A 20,411-nucleotide genomic window follows, 5' to 3' on the forward strand; every position below is an offset into this window, starting at 1 on the left:
ATGAACATTATAATTAGACATATGTAGCTGTAGAATCCAATAAAGCGTGAAGACGTCATCCCTTCTAATTTCTTTGTGTGTGTAACATCCTGCAGAAGTCGTGAACTGTATTTGAAATGATTTTGTGTGTAAAATATGTTAAACAACGAATTAGTAAAATAATATAATACTCACCATGTCTCGCTGCTTATTTCTTTTGTGTTTATTGAAGACATTGTATGCAATAATCAGTATATGTCAGCAGGAAGAAATATCTGCTCCTCGCCAGGGAAAGCTAAAAAGAAGCAAGTCATCAATCATGCTGTATCTTATACTTCATATTGTTAATTTAGCATGCATATTTATTGTTTAAACTACTCCATTCACAAACCGTAACTTCCATAAAAGGCAGATGGCATTCTTGTTAAATGCATTTAAATTTTGTTTTACTTATATTCTTCACAAACCATATATGTTTCACCTCAGCAACTATACTGTACGAAAATAAATAGAGAAATTAGACGATTTTTCTAATTCCGCAGCATATTTTTTCACTAAAAAATTCTACGGATTCAAAATATAAAATGTTAACGTACCGTTTTAGTTTTTGTAGTTTGGAGAATGTTGAAGAACTGCCTTTCTTTCTTATTAAAAAATAAAATCATCAATGCCTTCCCTGTGTTGTTTGCAGTTACAGACTAAAGAAGACGAATGATACATGTGCTGTATGAGAATAATAATGAAATAGTAGAACGAGAAAGTGAAAGGTGGCTGAGAACTCAGTGGAAACTGAAAGGGCCCAATTCAAACTCACTTGGGCTGAGTTCGAATCAGAGACCTTTCTACTAAATGGAACACTGTGTAACTGAAATCTGATTTGACACCCAGTGTGAATGTTCATATTTATACGGCATATAGTTAATGGAAATGTATTAAATCATAATGTAATACTTCAATTTAATTTACAGATATCCTTTCTCAGAATTTAATTTTATAATTTAATCTATAGTGCAGTTACGCAGAGAATAAATAAACAATATATTATATTCTTTAGATGTAAGAGTCTTGATGGCACCAGATTGCTGGCCAATGTTTTGCATCAAATTGGAATTGACGTTGTAATAATTATCGTTTCATAATAATATGGCATATTTGATTTCCAAATAATTAGCAAATAAATTTCTTTTCACCGTTTACATGCGGAGTAACTTTCATTTTATATTTGGAAATTAACTCAAAATAAAAAGTTAAATGAGCAAAAACATTAAAAGTTTGAAGCAAAACTTTCGTTAACGTTGGATTTTAAGATTAAATTGAAGGAATTTGTAATTTCCGTTTGCTAACTGGATGAGGGGTGTTTAACTCAAACAGATGAAATTAACTTCTTGAAAATGGCGGATCAAACTCATCCTCTCTCTTCTGCTTTATTTTACAACCAGCACCTTCCAAGACGTTCTTATTGCCTAGATTTAATTATTGCTTTCGCAGTTGAGAGGCCAGATAGATGGATTCTGCTTCTTAACTTAGGAGTATATCAGGTGTAAAATTGAGGGTCGACATTTCCAATCACAGATATCGTTCAACACAGTACTGCAGGATTAATTTCGTCTTTGCTTCACTGCTTCACTTCTAGAAAGATCGAAATCACTTGTTGTTACAGTTTTGTCAGCAATAATAATAATAATAATAATAATAATAATAATAATAATAATAATAATAATAATAATAATAATAATAATAATAATAATAATAATAATAATAATAATAATATAATACCGTGATCTGAAAAACGAAGAAAGCTGAAAGAAATAAAAAATACAATAGCAATAATACCTAAATATTTATGGCAATGGAAACTCGAATTGCTCTACTGTTAATATCCATGATATGGCAAACATTTTCTCTCTATTAATTCTTCCTTTTTTTTTCTTTTTCTTTCGTTCTTTTGTCTTTTTCGTTGTTTAACATTTGACTGTTATTAGTAAATGTTGTTATCTTTTCTATCTTTTTCTCTTTTTAGGATTTTTGAAATATAATTCTTGCTCTAGTTTTTGATGCGGAAACTCGACTCGTAGTTCATTTCAGTCATTTTATTTATTTTTTTTGAAGCTGGAAAGTTAGTTTAAACTTATACAAAAATACTGAGAGAAAGGGAGAGTTTTGTAAGAAAGTTGGTTGAAGCCTATGTATTAACTGTACCACTTTGGTACTCGTTTTGGGGTACTTAGATTAGCCTTGGAGGAAACCTCAGTAGTATAAGCAACTACAAGATTCGCACATGGTATTTTCCAATTGCTAGGCATCCATCTAGGCCAATAGTTCCCAATCTGGGAGGGGGACGAACACATTATTGACAGAAATAAACTGTAGTCATAATTACAAATATCAGAAATGTAAAAAAGAGGTTTTAAATTAAATATCGTACAAACACAAATAACTATTGAGTAAGAATTTTGGCTCCGTCAAGAATAACATTTGCAGAAAGAAATGCTGCACTAAAATGGTATGCAGAAGTTTTGCTGGAAATAACCCAAATATGTGTGAATTATTATTATTACTATTGATGATTTAATAATTTAAGACTGTATCTGAAAATTGCAGGAGTTAGGCTAGTGAGCGGGAAGGAGGAGGACGTAAAGTGCGCAGGATTCACGAAAGGTCATGACAAAAATGAAATATTTCAGTATAATGTCCACGATTATGCTTGTAGGCTAAAGGAGACAGCGATGATGAGAATGATTAAAATAGTGGAATGAAGAAAATGGAAAAAAGGAGAAAATCCTAGAAAGCCCACGCACACGGTATTTGTTTACCACAAATCTCAGTTGACGCGAGCTGGAATCGAACCAAGGGTTCAGAAAGTATTCAGTGTTCACAGAGATAAGCACCAGGTAATCAGTTCGGAACTACTGATCTAGACCAACGACATGTACTTTTCAATGGATTAACATACATTGACTGTCTATACTTTGTCGTCCTCTAGTGAGAAATCTTAGAACTTCTACCTCTAGAGTGTTAGAATAATCCGTAATTCTTCTTCAGCCCAATCCCTCAAAACTAGCTAAACAGGATTTCATATTGCATAGCATACCCAGGCAATAAAAAGTGCTAACAAAGGGAATCCTGTCGAGAAGAACCTTATGCAAAATGTTTCTGATTAATCCCATGTAAACTAACAAAAGGAACCAGTTTTCTGGGTTGAGAAGGCTATGAATATACTTGAAAATTTCTGACAAGTATTGTACAATAGAATATTGACACTTTTTTTAAAAAAAGAATGTTTCTTAAGAAGAAATTTTAAGTAAAAAATAAACTGGTTTCTAAGATATATATATATATATATATATATATATATATATATATATATATATATATATATATATATATATATATATATATATATATATATATATATATAATGCCGCACAAACACAAATAATTATTGAGTAAGAATTCTGGCTTCATCGAGAACAACATTTATAAAAAGTAATACGGCACTATATTCATTACTGCACTGTACTCATTATACTAAGTAGCAATAATATATATACTAGGTATATCATCATAAGGAATAACATTTTAAACATATGTTTTTATGTATAATGACACATTAAATAAACATTACAAAATTTAATTCAAGTTTGTAATTTTAAAATTAAAAGGAACACATTTAATTGAAATACTGTTTTAGTTTGTACGTATTATAACAAAAATTCAACATTAAAATATGTTATGATTAAATTAGAATTTAATAATTTCATATCATGCACGATTGTCTAAGAAGTTCGAAATTGATAGGTAATAAAATTCTAGATTAATAGGCAGTTCTTGTTAACATTGTTAGTAAAATATTTTTCTTTTATAGTATAGTTCCAGATACAGCTTTTAACCGATTTCACATTAGAAACAATAAAAAAATAGAACGTGGGAAGCATTTTCTGCAGACCCATCAATAGTTATGCTAAAGTAACGTTCATATCATAAGAATGAGAAAAGGTAGTTACTTTAGAGTTTAACGTTCTGTTCAGCACAGAGGTTATATGAGACATGGATTTGTAGTTTTACGTGGAATCCTAACCACTTGTCTTCACACTGGGAATTGAACCCAGGTCTCTCAAGCCAAAGGCACGTCCACTAATCCTATAACTGCAGCAAAATGCATAAAAAATTTGAAGTACGTGCATGTCATGTAACATATTTGGTTTTATACATATAGTAAAGCAATTAGATCATTTCAGTTCCTATAGGATTGATTCCATTGATGTGCACAAAACCAAGAAATGGTGTTAAAATATTTGTTATGCGGTATAGTTGAATGAGTCAAAACTTTAGCAAACTGATAACGATTGGAGACAAGATAGTTACGTCTATCTATGCCACACATGTCAACTACAAAATATATCATTTTGAGTGTTTTGATGCATTGTGAAATATATCTAAGGTGAAATAAAACACATTCTTATCCAGACAATTTAAATCACATTTATACTTCTTCTTTAACTAGAAGGAATATAAAACATGTCTGAAATACTGGAAATAATCAGCAAAGCTTAGAACTTTAACAAAAAATAATTTTGAACAACGCCAAACATTTATATATTAATTTTATCTCAGCTATTTCGATGTTTGCCAGATAAGAAACAGAAACTAATTGACTTAAAATACAGTGAAATTATTATTATATTTGAAATTATGTCATTATGGCATAAACCTTTTACGTGTCTATGTTAAATGAGGCTGCAGTTAATGTATTCTTGAAAATTTGAAAGAAGAATGACTCAGCAGCTGTAGACTTCTTTAATGAGGTTGATTATTATTATTTCGACATAACTGATAATAAAATCTTAATTTATGATTTGAAGTCATCTGAACTTTTTTTGTTTTGAGGATATTCTAAGAAATAATACTTTGAAAATTAACTCATTTTATACGTAATATATCTAAGTGATAAACTTAGGTGCATTAACTACAGTTACTTGTATAGTGATGTGCACACAGAATTGAAGAAAGATGCAGTTTGAATCTTTCCCATAGTTTCGCGTATTTTCATGTGTAGTGAACTCTTTTTATATAACATTACCAGTATGTAATACCTTAGTTTTCCTCTAATAAACTTGCCATTTCAATTTGAGAATACATATGTTTACAATATAAACTCTTATTGTTGGATTAAATTACTTGCGCTACCATATTTCAATAATATATTTTTTGTAGATTTTCTTCTCATTATAATAAAATTTATGACTTATTAATGTTGTGTTTAGTTTATTAAAATGTGTTAGAAATATGACAATGAAAATTATTTGCAAATTTGAAAAAATATTACTTGAAATCGTTATCGTATATACTTCTAACAACTTTCTTTTTTTAATTTGGATTTTACAGCTTTGTACCTGGGTATGTTTCTTAATTGTTTATATTATAATCACGAAATTTATCTTAAGTATAAACCACTTGCAAACACCTTCGTCTTATATATTCATGGTCTCGGAGTGGTAAATTGATTATGAAACATCAGATGGTTTGGACGGTCAACATCAGATGAATCATGGTGAAGCAAAGTGAAATGTCACTTTAATAAAGAAGTGAGTTTCATTTCACACTGCGTTATCAAAATAAACTTTCAAACTGTAGGAACTGAATATTGTTCCAAGTTTCAAAAGAGCAATTAGGGTTCCGTTGTATGGTTTTATGGTTAGCATACTAAGTTCAGTTTCAATGGAAGCTCATGTATCTCTAACTCTAATCCCACGTTAACTTGTAAGCTCATATCTAATATAGCCCTTGTGCTGAAAAGAGATATAAACTCAAAGTCAGTCAAACAATCAGTAAAGTAATAGCTTATTCTTAGGACACTGAATGCATATCAAGAATCTTTTCTTATTATCTCTTACTTACTGTTCCCTAGTCTATGGGAATCGAATATTGAATCCAGAAGTCCTTAAGTAGACCAATTCCGGGTTTAATTAAGCTAATCGATGCTCCATAAAAGAATAGGTACCACTCCTATCTTTTTATTGAAGCCGAAAATGGTTGATCTATCATTTCCAGATTCCGTAGTTCAATATGCTTTTTGTAGAGCTATAACGATAAGAGAGGGAGGAAATTTTATTCAGCGTTCCAAAATTGGATTCATTCCTTTAGCATTCCATTAAACCTACAATTGATATATTTAGTTGCTTCCGGCTTCAGTGGATAGACTAATAATTTTAAAAAAATACAACGAGAAATGGTTGTTAATATCTACTCAGCGTCCTTATTTACAATTCTTGCTATACACATTTCTCATACTTTTTGTGGTGGCATAGCTTGGAAATACGTATAAAAACAATGGACCAAAGTTTACAATCATAAACTTGGAATTTAATTTTTGAAAGTCAAAAATATACCTTTCCAAAACTAATGTTAAAATTTGTTGTTTCATAATAATGCCCTTTTGTTACTTTTGCTTTATTACACGTTTCAGGAAATGGCTATGAATTTCTAGCTCTTAATTATTCCATCATTCAACCTTCCTTAAAAAAATTGTTAATTTTTATTTTTAAGGAAATTTGCCAATTTGGATCATGATCAAGGTTGAGCCTGGACTTAGTTAGGCTGTTAAACCACTGCCTGCTTTTCTATTAGACCCGAGCTGAATTCTAGGGGCCGCGGTGGCTCAGTGGTAGAGCGTTCACCTCTGGTGCTTGGGGTCCCGGGTTCGATCTCAGCCCCCACCAAGTGAACTTTGTGGTGGACAAACACCGTGTGCGTGGGTTTCCTCGGGGTTCTCCCGTTTCCTTCCACCATTTCACTCATTACTCATCATCACCGTCTCCTTTAGCCTAACCGGCATAACCGTGGGACGTAAAACTCACAGATTTCCGAGCTGAATTCTAAGGCAGAATTAGTTTGCTCGGAACATGGGATTTTGAATGTGGAATTTGTTTGTTCGTACCTATTGTTGCTCAAATGTTATTACCGGAGCAGCAAACCGAAATTACACCAGAATTCTGAAAATTCTGTTTGAGAGTCGGTGCTCATTTCAGTTTCTCAATAATCGACATCTGTGATAAGGAAGAGTCAAGAGAGGGTCTTCGTAGGCCGCTGTCCTTCGAAATTAAACCTGTTAACCTATTAGCCCATTCTGACAAAGTTATAATATGAAGGTGAATTTTAAAAAAAAATGTATACATATTTTATTGGAGTATAACTACAATAATATAATCATAATATGCTCATATTGTATCTAATATGATCTATTTTAAATTATATGTGTGGTGAATTCCATGGCCATTCCGTTATTGACCTAACGTTCTTTGTTCCTCTCTGAAAGAATGAAATGCTTATAAATTGAATAACTAAACTGCTTTTGTGACATTTGGGTATGAAATGGGGATTTCCGATGTATAAGTAACTAAAATGCTTGCTGATGCTTATGGAAGATAATACAAACCTTTCACGCCTTATTAGTTTCTTGATACGGTATCATCTACATCCTCTATTGTAATATTTATATTCTAAGGATTCTCAGACTCCAAGTGTTTGATCGAATGTAATTGTAAATCGAATTTGGATTTCTAGTCCTCAAGATGAAGCTTAGAATGCTATCCCTTTTTCTTTGCTGCATTCTTCTTAAGTAAAGCTTTATCAATTTTACACTCATAATAGTTTACTATGAAATCTTTCATCAAAGTTTCATATCTTCATTCTCATAAAACTAATTTTCATATTTTTATGTTTATAGTTTCAAATTAAATTGTCAAAAATTAAAAAAAAAAGTATCTTGCAATTACTTTTACAGTACATTCCAAATGAATACTTATTATTAAAGGATTCTTTTATTGAATATTATATGGAGACCCTGAAAAACTATTCTGGCTTACCCTCGTGTAAAATATTGTCTTACTTTTCCAATTTTGGCTGCGCCACCGGACATAAATATACGTGTCTGTTTTTTCTTCTTTTGCTCAGATGGGAATATCTATACTGTCATCATACACAAAAACATTCAATATTCTTATTAATTAAGAAGTAATTTTAATGTATTTTTTATTTTTTGGTGATACATTGAACAGAAAGAGAGTTAGCTACTTTTTTTTAAAAAAATCTTCTTTCCAGTAGAATTGTCACGTTTAATAATTATTTAATAGTGTAAATAAATTCTAAGAAAATGATTATTTCAATTGAAAGTTTTAGGCACTTGTTGGGTTTTACAGTGATTTTATTTTTTAAAAATGAATAATTTAATCAATAATGCAAAATATTCAGCAGTGTGAAACGCTGTAAACTAAAATATCCAACATTTTGAGAAAGCTATTACTGAGTACTACGTCACTAAAATTTAAAACGTCACAATTCAATAGATGAAATATTACTCAAAGATGAGCCACTATCTTCGATTATTATTTTTAAATACTTACAGAAACATTAGTTCAAAAATCTTTTCTTTAACGTTTTGTTGGCATTAGGAAAGAGTATACTTAATATGTTCAATACAAGTACAACCTTAAAAACATGCAACAAAACTATCTACATAAATAACAAATTAATAATAATTTTAATGTTTATCTAGGAATTCAATACACATAGTTACCTCTTTTTTGGTATAAAAGCAAGGACTTGAACTGTCAATTTTTGAAATTAACTTCATTTCTGTCGCGACTGTACAAAAGCTAGGAGTACCTCCTCTTTGATATATAACATGTCACCTTAATTATGATGACATGTGTCTGCACAAAATACTACCAATTTTAAACTTTCTCAATTAACTTATCTCCGGTACCTTCTTCCCGAAAGCTTGGTTACAATTTATATTCGTTTTAAATGCAAAATTTTAGTTGACAGGTGGATTAGCAGCTGCATTTTAATCTTTTAAAATTTAAACAACTTTGTCGTGTAAATTCTATATCTGTGCATCTCTCTCGAAGAAAATTCTGTTTAAAAATCGTATTTAAAAACTTATTGTTATGTAAATTGAACGGTATACAAAATTGGTCTGTAAGCTTATAGTACGTGATGGGAAACACAAAAATATGTGGAATAGCAATTTATGAAATGACAAGGTATATTTAATAGAACTTCAAATTCTGTTAAAATGATAGTAGAAACAAAGCTAACATAAAGAGGGCACGTTCCATAGGTCAGTCGGTTGACGTCTTCAAGAGAATCATTTCATAGTTCATATTCTTCCAATGGTTTTGTTTTGTTTTTGTTTTGGGCGAAGATAGATATTTAAAAATTTTCAATAGATTTGTAACCCTACAAGGTTTTGAAGTTTTCTCGGACATACATCCAATAATAGAGAATATTTCTAACATTTCGTCTGTGGCTTACTTGATTTTAAATCTTTATCTATGTGTTTAAAATAAAATAAAGCACGGATGGAACAGAAGAAACAAATTCAATTATTACATATTTTGATTTAACTTTTATAATAAGTACACAATAATGTGGTAATCTAATGTTTATTTGCGCTTGCGCAAATAATACTCTATTGATCCAAAAAACAACAACATATTATAGCAAACTATAATAAAAGTGTGCAGTTTTCTGAACTCTGCTACATGCTAATAGAAGTTAAATTAATGATAATTCAGTATAATTTTAAACATGCGATATGTTGAAATCGTTTGAAGATAAGTATTTACTCTGTGAGAAGGATGATAATATGTAAATCGTATTTTTTAAAGTAAGAATTTCCACTTATTCACAAAATTTTATTCTGTACTTAACTATTCTTTGCAGCTTATAATTTTAAACAAAATATTTTAAGCACAACCTAATATCTTATATTGGAAATTATGAAATTAAGCAATATCAATTTTGCGGATTTTTTGAAAATTAAACATAATTGTTTAGAAAATATTAGAAACAAACCATTGATCTGTTTGGAGTAAACTTGTTTAAATAGGGAAATGCACAGCTACTGTGAAATAAACAAATTTGTTTGAAATTATGGAAATAGTAGGAAATTTAGTTATTCTTTGAACGTCTGTTTACTCTTATTAGATCTGAGTTTATTTCAAGTGAGATTCGTTCTTCTTACGAGATACTTCTTTTTGTTACGAGAGTGTAATGTTCTTAATATCAGTCTTTCTATTATAAGTTTCTACATAAAATACGTGTTTTATTATTTAAAATAAGATAAAACAATGTCCACATATATTGAATGCAATAGTATAGTCGAATAATATAATTTCAATATAAGCTACTTTATGCGTGACATTGTTGTAATTATGTTTTATACTATACCTTAATAATAATTAAAAAAAAACTTTTATTATAAGGAATAACATGAGGGAGGTTTGATGTAGCTTTCTCTCGCGCTCATACACACACACACACACACACACACACACAACCACACATATACACATCAAACCATTCATTCCCCCTCCGCTTCTCCCCCACCCCCTTGTTTCAATATGACTGCTCCAAACTTTCTTTCTTTCCTTTCATCTCATTCGTTGGGCCGTTAATTGGGTAGTTGCATCTCTTAGATTTTCTCTTACGTGAAACACTGCTTTTTGGTGAGACTTTTCAGTTCTGTGCTTTAACACATATGTGTATGCATAAATATATGTATATTTATGCGTAAAATTTTATTATATTTTGTATTTAATATACCGTTCTCTTTGATATTCAGTATTGTATATAGGATTATATATATATAATAATGTTAAATAAAGAAATAACAATTTTCTTGTTGAGTGTTGTTAACTAATTTAATTTCGTGTTTCCACTAAATATTATTTCTTACAGTATCTGTAAAACTAATGTTTTCATATATATACTTTTCAGAATTTTATGCATACAGTTCTGTCTTTAATACGTAATTGATATAATATTATTTTTACACAACTCAAACTTTTTTGCCCTTCTGTTTAATGCTTTCTTTATTTATAAGGGAGAGAATTGATTTATATTATAATCAGTGCTAAGAAATATAGGGTTTATATATATAGACAAAAGTATTATAAACAACAGATTGTAGCATGCACCAAGAAATATCAAGAATTATAACAAATAGCTTACCTGTAAAAATTGGTTGTGACATTGTAACTTGTTTTGGACTAGGGCTTTCTTTTTCCTCTCATTTACTGGAAACGTTTTCATCTTCTGCCAACATATTCTGCAGATAACGGAGTTGAATTTTGCTGCATCTAAGGCCTGTTTAAATGATTTTGAAGCTTTGATCCAATGAAACTGAATGCATGCTTCCCTTCTCACGTCGTAGCTAAGCACTGAGACGAAATCTTCGAAACTAGCAACGTTGCTTGGCTTCTCTCACACTCGGTTTCTCTCACATTCTCTCTGTCTCTAGCTCTTCCTCTCTTGCCCTAGTCGGCACTACTAGGGAAGTCGTTCGAGAGATTTGCAAAACATATTATACATATATGGTTTTGTTTGTTCATGTTATGCAGAGTATGAAGTATCTTATAATACTCCTCTATTTTCACTTTTGTCTAAAATAAAGTTTACTTTTCATTTTTCTCTAAAAGGAAACTGTAATTCTTTCAATCGATATATCGATACGAAGTAATAGTTTCGATAGAGGTAACTTAGCAAGTTTCATTCTTCATACTTGTTAACTGTACCCTGCTTGAACTTTCACCCCTTGTCCCCTCTAAGCTTGTTCTGTAGTACTTGGCAATTCTCTCTCTTGCATACACATACACACACACACACTCACACACACACACACACACACACGGTGAAATTTCGCTTTCAATGCAATATCATCCCTCCCTCAGTATGACTCATGCATTCAACACACACTTTCGCGTACACCCATTCACATATGCACGTTGCAGCTCTGCACCGGTTGGTTGCATCAGAAAGTAGCCTGTGTAACTCTAGCAAGTGTGTGTCCGCCATGCTGAAGATATGACGTCATAAAGTTTCCGCATCTCATGTCCTTCTGCAGCAGCTGGTATATCACAAAACTCTAAATGAAGTCAATAGGGAATTAGGTCTTTCAGTGTCATACGCACATACACTTCCAATGTTAACCATAAAAAATATTCCTGAAATATAGATTCTGTAATTATCTGAATACATGTCGATGCAATATAATGCACAAAGTTGTAGATTTTGATATTAGATATCATACTATAATATAATAAAATTGATGATTAATTCATTATTATTATAAATATATCCTTGCATCATGACAATTTTAACAAAAGATATTTTGACGCAAATTTCTTAGACACTTAAACATAGGAAATGTCGGTTCATTGAAATTCACTTTATCGAAACGTTTGATAAATTTAACTTGGATATCAACCTGAAATTTTAAGAAATAAAATAATTATACATATTACGTAATATAATATAGTGGTTATTTTATTGATGAGTATCTATTAATAATTAAGTTTGAATTAATTATATCATTTTATTTTTTAAAGAATTTTTGCAATCTTGTTAAATGTAATCTAGAAATCTTTCCAGAATATTTCATTTTCTATTGTGTTTTCTTTAATAAGAAGAAATTTTATGGTACTTTCATATCATAAATATTTTTATAATTTTATATTTACGAAACATTCTGTCGAACGCTCATGAGAATTAAACACTGAAGTATAATACTGGCTACTTCTCTTTGAATTAGTACAAAAGAATCTGTACCATATTATTCTAGCTGTATATTCTAAAATATTCAAACTGATTACTGATACTTTAAGTTTCGAATATCGACAAAAATAGCGATATTCTCATAAACAAAACACATCATGAAAATATTTATTAGATCTAACAGTTATTTATCGGTGAGAAGCAAAATTCAAACTTGTTTGATCTTGTTGTTACATACTATATTTATCTCATTTAGTGTTGTGTCTGAAATAATTTACTTTTTTAATTTCTGGTAAAAATTTTAATGTCTTCAATTGGTCTCTATTTCGAAAATCATATTATCTAAAGCAGCTTCTCCCAACCTTGTTTATCTGTCGTCTCCAGGCGCACACCCAGAAATTTTTGTTGGGAGAGGTCCAAGCTTTTGGGGAGATGGTTCAGTACTACAAACCACTGCGTCTGTGTAGTATTGAAAGGGTATTATTCTGCACCCGAAAAGACGATAAGTAATTGTAAAATACTTCCATCTATATTTCAGAAAATGATGGTAGAACTAGATTGTTTCTTATAAGAGAAAGAGTACAGATGAAGTGTAAGATCAAATTTTCATGCTACATCAATTCTTTCCCTGTTAAACAAGTATAGTTTTACTCACAAAGCGTACATATGTATGTTGAGTTAAACATTTTTGGGGGTGATCCGGACCTATTGTACTACCAGTGGGTGCAACCCTGGGCGTCCTCGTTGTAAAACATGCATACCTCATGGCCCATGTAAGTTTTGTCAGACTGTGCGATTTCAGATGCAACACTGAGTTCTCAGATCTTCAATAATAATAATAATAATAATAATAATAATAATAATAATAATAATAATAATAATAATAATAATAATAATAATAATAATAATTATTATTATTATTATTATTATTATTATTATTATTATTATTATTATTATTATTATTATTATTATTATTACCAATTTATATTTATTTCCAGCAAGAATTCTGCATGCAATTGTAGTGTAGTATTATTTTTACCAGCTTTGTTCATAATTAAACCACAATTCTCCGTCAAACAGCACAGTAAATTGCATTCCGAAGTTGGGAAACCACTGATCTAAACTAACTTAGATTTTTACGTATTTACTCGAGATTATACTTTGAAGATTGGGAAATAGTGGGTGATAAAATGCTTGTTATGATATGATGAAATTCAGACCTACAGATATGACATCCATCTGAAAACACAAGCTCAGATAGAATATACCAGCTTACAATTTGAGTATCTTATCAACAGCCTTTTTGAAAATAGTGTCAAACTTGACATGTTCCCAGTATGAACAAAGAGATAATGTGTCAGAATTAGGTTTTTCTGAAACTGTTTCTAATACGATCTTCAAAACTCCCTCGTGGGTATGTGGTTATCGTACATGCCTTCGACCTGGGAGATCCGAGTTCGATCCTCAATTGAGAGCTCATGTAGTTGGAATCCAACGTTAAACTGAAGGTCCACGTCTCATATATCCCTGATACTTAAAACGAGGATAAATTCCAGTCCAAACAAACAAACAAGTACTTACTACGTATCTTTTTTGTTTTCACTTGTATATATTTTATTTTAATTGCTTATTCATTTTCTGCATGATATTAAAATTTTAAACGCTTCAAGATTTACGTTCTGTGGATCAATAAACTTATCTTCTATGGAAAAATTGCTTTATTACATTTGGTACACCTGCATGTGGTTCCCAGTGGGAGTTAATGAACTTTGTATTTGAGTTTAATCTTTAGGTCCACCTTTCATATAGTATTGGTGCTGACAAGAGATATCGAATTCGTAACAAACTTATTTCTCACTGTAAAAAGACCAAAAATGTCGTTCTATGACAATATTTTTTTTTCCAAAGTTCTGGATCTTTTCTTTTTCTTAAGTTGTGCTAAATTTAGTATGTTGTACATTGTAGTATTTTAATATGACATTTAATGTAGTTTTTCAGCTTGAATTATATTTTTCAGCCGAAGGTTTTTTTCACAATCTCTTCTTGTATCTACTGGTCGACAGAACGTCATTTAAGTTAGAAAGTCGTCCATTTCGCACAGGTTTCTTCAGTTTCTGAAAGAGACAGCAGGAAGTGGGATATTTTTTTTTAGAGTTCATACATTTTGAAAATTAACACTTCAAAGACACATCTATCCTCACTGAGACGCTAAATCATATTGGAAATCTCTGGAAATTTATTTCACGAATTGTTTGTGGACGGAAGTACAGTATATTCCTCCAAACCGGACCTGCGCTACTTCAGTCCGTCCAAAAATTCGACGTTTTATTGTGGGATCTTGAAAAAGGAAATGTCCTCTGTTGGAATCCTGTAATAAATATATGTAATTAGGCAGAAGTCACCTAACTTCATGATACTAAGGTTTATAAATAATTAATATGTGCATTTACAAGTATGCAGGAGGGACGTACTTTATGTGGTAGGATGTATGCACGAACCAGAGCTACTATGGTAAAAGCAGCGCAAACATTCAAAATTAAATATACACGAAACATATTATAGATATCTACATGTGTGATAACGTACTTAATTTCGTGGTACTGTTATAAATATCACCATCAGTGGCGTATTTAGGAGGGTGGCTACCGGGCTCAAACCCTCCCGATATAAATTTGTTATATGCACAATTTCATTGAAATTTGTCGGCACCCAAAACGAAAAATATAAGTGCTTATTCGCGTAGCCCCTCCCGAAACAAAATCTTAAATACGCCACTGATCACCATTTATGTCACTAGCACTGAAAGCTTCATATATATATATGTCACACACTTAGACGATTATTTGAAATGAATGAGTTTGTTGGAAAATCCCATTTAGCCATTGAAAGCAAGAGCAGTAGAGTACCCAGGTTCTACAATTCTTTCTAGAACTTAGCATTCGTTACAAGTTTGTTCCTGATATAGTTTATTCTCTTTAGCTGTGGAATCACGTGAACAATGTAGTTGCTCCTTCGGTTAAATTTTTGGCCGGATCAGGTAGATGGACTGTCGCCTTTGTTTCAGTTAGAGTAAACATGGCATAAGGAAAAGGCTATCGATGGGTAATGTGGTGCCATTGGTTAAAGTGTATGATTCAATACTCATACTTCTTTTGTCGCCATCAGTGCGGTTCATATGGCGTTTGAGTGTGCTTAAGGTATGTTTGATCACTTTATAGATAATCCACCTTTCCTCTAACACTTCTGCATAGCACTCAACGTTACCCATGGAGTAAGTCTGCCTTCCTTTGCAGACTCTTACAGTTTGTTATTATTGCTTGCTCTAGTTTTTAACAATCTTGTTGTTTAGGAGCCACTTTGTTGAAACAAAATTCGTAAGAGTCGGGTACAATTTTATAAGCTTATGTTGTGCTTATAAAATCTACTTAATATTAGCCTTTCTTTTTAGCGCCGCGGCTATGTGAGACGTGGACCTACAGTTTAAGGTAGAGTCCGAACCACTGTAATGTGTTCATATTTCAATGCTCTCTTCCCTGACCCGGGATACTGTACACCATAGCAGCACATTAGACATTAGACCAGCAGTGAAGTCTTTTTGCATTTCTGTAATATCACAAGAGAAAGCACTTTATATATTAAGACCCGATAATACAATGGGAACATGATCGCTTAGTGATAAAACACTCACCTCACATTCAAGGTATTCTGTTTGTTAACAGGTAAGTGTGTGGTGGACAAGTTCGTTCCTATGTGGTTTACCTTAGTGTTCGCGCTTCTCTCCATTTTCAGTTCACTGATTCTTCCATACACTCATTTGTATTTTATTATTTATTTCCTTTAGCTTACATAATTATAGTACGTTTAATTAGAGATACTGTAATTTGACAATCTAATGAAGAAATATGTATGTTGAAACCGATCACTTTTTATTTGAATATTTTTCAAATATACTGAGTTATAGTAATAATATGCACATTGTATTTACTATAATTGTTAATATATGAACAGAAATATATATTATGTTCGTTAATTCCGAACCTTGAATAAAGAATAGTGTCTTTTGTTTTCCTAATATTAAATTAAGAAATGAATTCGTAGTCATAGAAGGAAAGGATGAAACTTTCTAAGTACTTAGCACATACAACATGTATCTAACGTATCTCGGTGGAGAAACACGTACATTATGCTTCTTTATATTATATAAAAGAATAGCGTGTAGCTTTGAAAATAAAATTAAGGATTGTACAGATAGCTAGACGGGACCTTTCCTCACATCTCTCAACTAAACTTTATCTGTTCTTCATCCACTGAATCTGTCTCTTGTACTTTGCGAAAATCAAATTTAAATCCTTTTCGGTTGTATTCGGAAAACGAAGTCGACTCCTTCCTTCCTTCCCTCATTTTCCCTCTCTTCGTAAGTTCTCTCTCTTTCTATCTCTCCATTCTCTCCTCTTTCATCGACACTAAAGACGGAGAAAGAGAGAAAGTATAAGCAAAAGGGACTTTTTTAATGAAGGTAGTGGAGGAGATTGTATTAGTGAGGCATAAGACTTGGAATTACTGAGTTGCAGTATACCTTCTCTGTAACAGGGGGTACGCCTATCTAGTTACGCCCAATAGAAATACTGCTTTTATCCTTTAGGTCAGACACACACACACACACATGTGTTTGTATATACGCATATGCATACACTTGTCTTAATATACATGCCTACAAACATGTGACATATACTCTGAGACCTGAGACATGTTAAAAGATAAGAGGTAGCTTATATAAGAATGTTGCAAAAACATCTCCTCAAGATCATTAAAATCGGATCTCTAATTATATGACCTGCCTGGAGCCACAAAAGGCACACTCGAGAGAGGCAATTAGTAGGGGAAAAGGCATTTCTGGAAACTAAAAGCTTCGGAGATTGGTACGCTGGGAGCAGTGTGAGATGAAGGCTGAGCAAAATGGTAGTGATGGGAGGGGTTGGAGATATTTCGACGAATGGATGGGAACATGAAAAGACAAAGAAAAAGTATTATCTTTGTGACGTTGCGAATTCCTTATTTGCATCCTATCTCATTTATCTCTAGGACGTGCATTACATATATTTTTTGTTTATTTGAAGAAAGACTATACGAAAGAAGAAAGTGGAAAATTTTATTGTTCATAGTGAATATATTATTTACTAACATTTAAGATTATTTTTAATATTTGCATTCTTAATCTTAGTTTTAACATCAAAGTAGTTAATTTAGAAAAGAATAATTATTTCTAATTAATATTAACAGGTTAAAAGAATACCTTTTATTATTTTTTTAAATTACGAATGTTATTGTATTTTCTTCTTACTGACATTACTTCTTAAAAGTGTAAGCCTTTAAGAACGAACGCTTATTAGTTTAGCGGATGATTATCATATTGATCCAAAAATACTAAAGAACTGATTAATAACAAAAGTAAATCTTGTATAACCTGCTATATTTTTAAAGATGATAGCTGTATATTTTGAAATATCTACCTAGGTACTTGTAGGTATCCCACGCTAGTCTCTCCACAATAATAATGTTCCTATTTATCTATACTATAATAATATTTTTCCAATATTAATGTGCATACTACGTTTGTTATGTTGTCGATGGTCTTGCTGCACACCACAAATTTAATTACCGAAACCGATAAAATTATTTCTGCCAACAGATCTTAAAAATATGAAAGTTATTTTCTGATACCCTTGTTTCGAAACTCCAATTCAAATGGTGTTATGGAGTGAAGAATAATTTAACACGTAGTATGGGCTTAGTTTAAATTGGAAAAGATGTAATTAAAATATATACAGTTTCTAGATTCTCGTTCTTAATATCTCTTATTTATTTATTTATTTATTTATTCACTTTTGTATATAGTGTACAAAAATGCACGACCTTCGATCAACACGGTTTTTACTTTTGGTCGTTATAAAAAAAATAATAGAGCAATATGATTGCAGCTCAGTTAAGAGAGTATCAAAATTTTGTAAGAATGAATATATATATATATATATATATATATATATATATAGTTACAGATACTGCACGAAGAACTTACAGAAACATTTTGCAAGATCTTGAAAGTCAAAAGGAAGGAAATTCCAGACATAAAAATGTGTGTAATGTTATATGAGAAGGTATCGGAAAATTTTTATATTCCCCAGAAGTTACTGAGTGATTTTGATTTAACATGGTCTATATCGATATTATACCTTGTGTGTATATAATTTATTTTCTTTACAGTTGGCGCAAGTTGTCAGTAAAGTGCAAAATGCAAAAGATAGAAACTCGTAGCGTGGTTAAGTTTCAGCATTTGCTGGGTTACAGTGACCGGCAAATTCGTGATTAAGTAAAACTTGTTATGGTTGTGATTGCTTATCCTATAACACTGTCATTAGGTAGAAGAGGAAATTCCCAATAGGTCACATGTCCCTTACAGGTGAGCCAAGAAATGGGCATCCATCAATTACGAACGACGAGGCCACAGTGAGCAAAATCGAAGAGCTGATCCTAAAGACAGTCGAATAACTATTCATAACATTATGCAGTGAAGTTGACTCAGTTATGATAGTGTATGGAAAATACTGTAATTCGTGAGAGTTGTGCTCGTCTAAGATGTCAGCACGTTGTGTTCTGCATTTGCTGAGTTCTCTTCAAGACAATCACAGCGCAACATATCGAGTCATTTGTTGGATGTTTTAGAGCAAGATAAGGATGATTTTTTTCGTTTGGTAACTAAAATGAATGTGTGATCTATCTATATTGTCCTGAGATAAAAGACATGAACATAACGTGGAAGCGTTTTTTCCTTCTCATTTCCCTCAAGAAGGAAAAAAATGCCGGTAAGGTTTCTTGGCATTGTCGTGGGCTCATCGATACAAACCACCTTAATAAGGGTGGCACTGCCACTGGCACCTATTACTGCTCACTTCTGAGGAAGTTAGATATGTTAACAAAAGCGTCGCGGTGTCACCACCAAAATAAACTGTCTCCTATGCACCCAAACCAGCGTCAAAGGAAGCTGCTACATGTAGCTTTGAAATATTGCTGCACGAGCTCTATCCTCCTGATCTGGCACCAAGTGACTTCTTCCTGTTATCACAGATGAAGAATCCACTTCGTGGTCGCTATTTCGAGAACACAGATGAATTTATAATGTAGGAGAAACAATGGTTCCATACAGTCTGCAGAGTTCTACATTTATGGCCTTCCAGAGGTCAAAAAACTTTGTAAGAAATTATAACTCTGCACGAAGACTATGTAGAGAAGTCATAAGAAAGAAAATAACGCAACACTTTTTCTCTATTAGTTCATGGTGATGAAACTTTACGGTACCTTGTCGAGCTATGAAATTTCTTTACCGATCAACTCTGAATATGTATTTTGCATATAAATTTTTTAAAATTTGTATGAATTGTTAATACCTGTATTTGTTACACAAATATCATGTGGATGTTGTTAAATATGGAAAAGCGACAATATAATGTGAGGAATGCGTCTTGAAACTTGTCAGGGATCTTCACATTTAAGTTAGGATATCGAATCAAGATATACCAGTACTTTTCTTAGTAGAGGATCTAGACTGAAAATAATCTTTTGAATGTTCTAAATGTCAAAGGAAATTAAACATCGAAAGAAAAGGATAATTTTCCATAATTAACATTAAAACAAAATAAACATATGAATGTCTTTTTTAAAGTTTATCGAAACCAATACTTATTAAGAGTTGTATCATTTTTTCTGCGTCAAGTTTCTTGTGGTATTGGTTTTTAAATGTTTACTAATTTTCTTGCATATTACACAAAATTTTCTGTATTTCGCTTTAAAAATCCCTTCCTTCATACAACTTCACTCCC

The 20,411-nt window shown here is 31.6% G+C and overlaps 1 long non-coding RNA gene across 13 annotated transcripts in view; it reads right to left on the reverse strand.

Annotated features, from left to right (window-relative positions):
- LOC145671211 (uncharacterized) overlaps positions 1 to 20,411 on the reverse strand; it is a 170,294-nt gene that overhangs the window by 88,528 nt on the left and 61,355 nt on the right. For 11 of the 13 annotated variants that reach the window (XR_014128484.1, XR_014128486.1, XR_014128478.1 and 8 more), the window contains 3 exons: positions 14,119 to 14,905; positions 10,996 to 11,987; positions 175 to 274 (listed from right to left, as the gene is read on the reverse strand). This is a non-coding gene — a long non-coding RNA (uncharacterized LOC145671211). Of the gene's footprint in view, positions 1 to 174; positions 275 to 5,877; positions 6,061 to 10,995; positions 11,988 to 14,118; positions 14,906 to 20,411 lie in introns of all 13 variants that reach the window. The other 2 variants (XR_014128485.1, XR_014128482.1) reach the window with 2 other exon arrangements.

This window comes from Thermobia domestica, chromosome 15 (assembly GCF_964235325.1).
Source record: "Thermobia domestica chromosome 15, izTheDome1.hap1.1, whole genome shotgun sequence".
NCBI lineage: Eukaryota > Metazoa > Arthropoda > Insecta > Zygentoma > Lepismatidae > Thermobia > Thermobia domestica.